A 5,729-nucleotide genomic window follows, 5' to 3' on the forward strand; every position below is an offset into this window, starting at 1 on the left:
ACTCTCTGATCAGGGTTGCGTTAAATTACAACTAGAGATAGAACAACAAAATTTCTTGTATTTTATTAATTTGTGAAGAAGATGTTACAATACATATCTCTGCACAGCTAACCCTTCGCACAAGAATAAAACCCCTTTTATACAATACATGGCTAATAACATATTTCCCCAAAACCTGGCAACTAAATGCCCAAAATATATAACAGCTTAGAATAGCACTAGTTGTTGAGAGAGCAAGAACAAAAACGTCCCAAATAGGCTTGAAAATAGTTGTGAGTTGGTTATGTTGTTTCAGCATTGCCGAATAGCTGCTGTGAATCACAGAACTGCTGTTGTGAATCGCGGAACTGCTGCTACATGCTGTGAAAGAGATACATGTTCACCCGGAATCTGCGGACATAACAAGTTTTAGTAGTTCGCATAGGCAAAACCCTCGTGACTTTACTTCATCAATTAAATATTCCAAGAGACATAAGAAAGGAGGGTTACCTCATAGGTTTATCATAATAAATGCATGTTAATTAGTACAAAAAGGATGAAAGGATGGGTGGAAATGTGAGGAAAAGATAAGAAGATTTGGTGTCCAACATTATTAATTTGGGAGGAAATATTGTCTAAATAGACGTGATGGTTGTCCAAGGCCCTTTAGATTTTAATCTACTCCTTGGCCGTGACTATGTTTATGTCATGGGAGCTCTTGTTTCCTCCCTCTTTCGAGTGATGTGTTTCCCGCATGAAGGAAGCATTGTGATCATTGATCATCTTACATTCATTGGTCCTTAATCAACTCCCAATCAACCATCATCCCTAAATGGTTCTTATGTGCAAGCGGTATCACCCCCACCACAAGTTAATTACATGGCCACCTGTTCCATGCCCACATCTACTGATGATCTAGTGGATGATGTAGTACACCATGTACTAGGGGCATTGGAGCTTGATTTTTCATTTGGATCCCTGGACATGTATCCCTTCTAGAGTGTTGTTCTCCCATCTGATGAGAACCTCTTGGAAGCCATGGCCTCTTTTGGTTTGTGATAAAGGGCATGGAGAAGAGTTCCTTGTCTTGTGTCAAGCTCGTTAAAAAATGAAACAAGGACCATGAGGATAGTTCTTTTACTATGTCAACCTCGTTAAAAAATGAATTAGGTCTCCATGAGGATAGTTCTTTTACTATGTCAACCTCATTAAAAAATGAAACAAGGTGTCATAAGCATGGTTCTTTTCTTGTGTCAAGCTCATTAAAAGATGAAACAAATCCCCTTCCAATTCGAGTCTTTGTTTAGATCTCATAGAATCCCAATCGAGCCTTTCACTTGATCTCGTAAGTGAACCTTCATTCCATCCACTTGTTAGTAACCAATAGTATACTTAGGTGAATGAGATGAAGCTTGGGGGGCATGTACCTTGAATTGAGTCATTATGCTGGGGGCATGAAAACTCATCTCAAACATAGTTTATATTTGTTTCAATCTTGTGAAAAAATGAAACCAAATCTAAGCATAGTTTGATTCTATTTCAAGCTTGTGTAAAAATGAAACCAAATCCAAGCATAGTTTTTTCTTATGTTTCAAGCTTGTGAAAAAATGAAACCATTTTCAAGTATCCTCAAGCATAGTTTCCCATGTTTCAAGCTTGTGTAAAAATGAAACCATTTCCCTTTTTACATCTCGTGATTATCATTTTTATCAGCCTGTTTTGTCAGACAAGCCTTGGTTTTTTCATTCCATCGTCACCATCTCTTTAGCAGATCATATGCTTTCACTTGGTTGTTTTACCCTTGCCTGAACATCTGCGGTGAGTGGTCTTACAAGCCAGCCTCTTGACCTTTACATGTTTTGAGCAGTCCCATGTTTTGAGAGTGGTAAGGAGTTTTCTCAACCTTTGAACTATGAAGTACATTATAAGCCCACAACTAGTAAATAGTAATAAATAATTTCATCACCTTGACATTTATATATGATATAATTTTATCATTTGATTTTCAAATTCTTTCTGAGAGTTTTATTTTAGTCTTAAAACCCTCCCATATAGTCAATGCATGCATTTACCATAACCATGTCAAATTTCAATGCATACGAGCACAAAATCAAAAAATTTCATTGTTGGCCCCATTCTCAAGTCATGGGAAATCATAAGTTGACATTACTTCTTTTGTGTGGGCACCCCTTGTCAACTCGGGTCGATCCACCTAATCATTGCATGCATGTCCCTATATGGCGGGCACCTTGGCATGCTCAGAACATGATACCCCCATGGGCAGGTGTTCGCCCCACCTTCATGCGGGTACACAAAGAACGCGGGCATTCACCTTGCCATGCAAATAAATGCACACAAATAATTATCTCATCAATAACAACAAAATATTATCATTTTTTAGTGCCATGTTGCATAATCAATCAATTATAAACCGACTTTTAACACCTAAACTTTACTTTAGTTCATTTTCTAAAAATAATTATGAGACCTATAGAATTTAGTAGAATTTTTCCGACAAATCAACTAGCTTTGATACCATGTAGAACTTTTTCTACAAATCAGCTAGCTCTGATACCATGTAGAAATTTCTCACCTTGTAGATCAACCTGGTAGTGCAATGTACTAAAGAAAAACACTTGATGTACTTCTACAAACAATTTAGCGGAAGCTTAATCAACCATGAGCAACATCAATAAAAACACATATAACTAATAAGAAGGAATCAATCACACATAACACTGAAGAATTTACCCGGGGAAAGCACCTACCTAAAACCCCATCTCTGTATTATCATACAAGTGGAAATATAGTCCGGATCACACAAAGCCTTAGCTCGGAAGCTATCTATCTCTCAGTACAATCCCTCTACTGCTCATAGACAGTCAAAGGCTTCTCACAAACCTTCTCCTCTACCCTCCAAGCCTCCTATTTCCTTGTGCAGTTTCCTTGGGGTCTAGTGATGTCACATGTATGAATTGGCCTCTTCACACACTCACTAACCTCTAATCTAACTGCACAAACCTGAAGGAGATCAATCCTCATCATGGATGAGCTTCCTTTATAGGAAAAATATTCATCCAACTGATAGTACACTGTCCCTTCTATGATCTCAATTGGGTCTCTGACAGAACTGACATGCATCAGTTATCCATGAGTGAATACTCATTTATTTGAAAATACTAGTTGCCACATGCATGCAAGCATCAACAAACTGAATCTCATTAATTTAACAACTTGTTAAATTAATCTAACTGGACTTGACTAAGTTAAACTAAGTCAACTGATCCTCTCAATATACAAATCATCCTTAATTCCTCAATTAGTGGAGAAAATCAAGGACACATTCCCCAATGAGTGGAGAAATTATTACATGTTCTCACAAAGACTTCAAGTTTGATTTTCCTTAACTAATTAACTCAAATTGAATTAATTAATTAATATTCAAACTGATGGTAAGACCAAATTTGAATTTTACTTCCTATTTTAGACCAAGGACTGCCTAAAAATAGGAATCCAAACTGAACTACTAAAAATAGAACTTCTATTTTTAGCACTTCCATTTTTCATTCCCTGTTGCCTAATCCAGCACTGATGCCTAAACTGCTATTTTTAGCAGTTATATTTTTAGCACTTCTATTTTTAGCAATTTCTTGTTGCCAATTTTCAACACTCCCTCTCAACAAGAAAGGCTTCCTCCCGAACCCGATCCTATACCTCTAGAATGTTCTGCATGCAACACATCTACCAAGTGTGGTTGCTCCAACAACTCTTGGAACAAAAAAAAGAACTCCCAACTGACCACTCTGTTGGGCTAGAAACATACTATGATGCTGAAGCTCTACCTGCTACTGACAAGTGCTCCCTCTCTGACCTCTGCGCTACTGCAACATCTCCATGCATCTCGCACTGTTGCACCCTTCTCTGTGCTACCCTGCACAATGAAACACACTTGTGCCTCTCGCATTGCTGCAGCTTGCATGCTCTGTGTTGTCCTGGGATTCCCTGCACTATAGCTCTCTCTGCCGCTCCATCCACATCTGTCTCTACTCAATCAGTCAGTTCCTGCTACTCCACATCGGGGCTCCCGTAGCAAGGTCTCGTCAAAGAGGTTGGGTACCTCAAGGATCCAGCCCCTCCTCCATGGGACAATCACTCCACATTGCCCCACCTCCTACTTGGAGGTATGGCTGCATGTGAACCTTCTTCCCACCTAGCTCGAAGTTTCCCCCTACTGGAGGTCTCTGCATGAGTAGATGTCTCTATTCAATCTCCTCTCAGCTTCCCCTATTGTGGCTGCTCCACAACCTCCTGAATCTACTGCACCAATCATGGCTCCTCCGCAATTGTCTGAGACTTCTTCTGGCACTGCATGTTGAGAGGTAATATACTCTCCCTCTCAACCACCAAGTATCTAACCTTTTCCTTTCTCCTCAAGGCTTTGCATGCATCATATACCTCAAATGCATACAGGTTCTTGGCTAGCACACCAATCTATTTCCACTTTCCCGTCGTCACAAAATTTTCTAGAAAAAGAGCTGATTTTAAATTAGTGATATCTCCCTCATCCAAAATCCGATTCAGCCGATTTATTTTTTTTTGGGTATTTTTCCGCAAGGAATCCAAATCTGCTATTTATTTCTGAAAAAAATTGTACAAAATTTTTTACATCTGCTCTGCAAACTCTTGGCCCAAAACTCAAAACTTTGAAATCTCCTCTAGTATATTGTTCTTCCTTGATCACCTGTGCTTTGATACCATGTAGAATTTTGTAGAATTTTTCTACAAATCAACTAGCTCTGATACCATGTAGAACTTTTTCTACAAATCAGTTAGCTCTAATACCATGTAGAAATTTCCCACCTGTAGATCAACCTGGTAATGCAATGTACTAAAGCAAAACTCTTGATCTACTTCTACAAACAATTTAACGAAAGCTTAATCAACCATGAGCAACATCAATAAGAACACATATAACTGATAAGAAGGAATCAATCACACATAACACAAAAGAATTTACCTGAGGAAAGCACCTGTCTGAAACCCCATATTTGTATTATCATACAAGTGGAAATATAGTCCGGATTACACAAAGCCTTAGCTCGGAAACTATCCAGCTCTCAGTACAATCCCTCTGCTGCTCATAGACAGTCAAAGGATTCTCACAAACCTTCTCCTCTACCCTCCAAGCCTCCTGTTTCCTTGTGCAGTTTCCTTGGGGTCCAGTGATGTCACATGTGTGAATTGGCATCTTCACACACTCACTAACCTCTAATCTAACTGCACAAACCTGAAGGAGATCAATCCTCATCATGGATGAGCTTCCTTTATAGGAAAAATATTCATCCAATTGATAGTACACTATCCCTTCTCTGATTTCAACTGGGTCTTTGACAGAACTGACATGCATCAGTTATCCATGAGTGAATACTCAATTATTTGAAAATACCAGTTGCCACATGCATGCAAGAATCAACAAACTGAATCTCATTAATTTAACAACTTGCTAAATTAATATAATGGACTTGACTAAGTTAAACTAAGTCAATTGATCCTCTCAATATAGAACTCATCCTTAATTTCTCAATCAGTGGAGCAAATCAAGAACACATTCCCCAATGAGTGGAGAAATTATTGCATGTTCTCACAAAGACTTCAAGTTTGATTCTCCTTAACTAATTAACTCAAACTGAATTAATTAATTAATATTCAAACTGCTGGTAAGACCAAATTCGAATTTTACTTCCTATTTT

Source organism: Pinus tabuliformis, chromosome 6 (assembly GCF_031772625.1).
Source record: "Pinus tabuliformis cultivar Carrire ecotype Pingquan chromosome 6, CPIR1, whole genome shotgun sequence".
In the NCBI taxonomy this organism is placed as follows: domain Eukaryota; kingdom Viridiplantae; phylum Streptophyta; class Pinopsida; order Pinales; family Pinaceae; genus Pinus; species Pinus tabuliformis.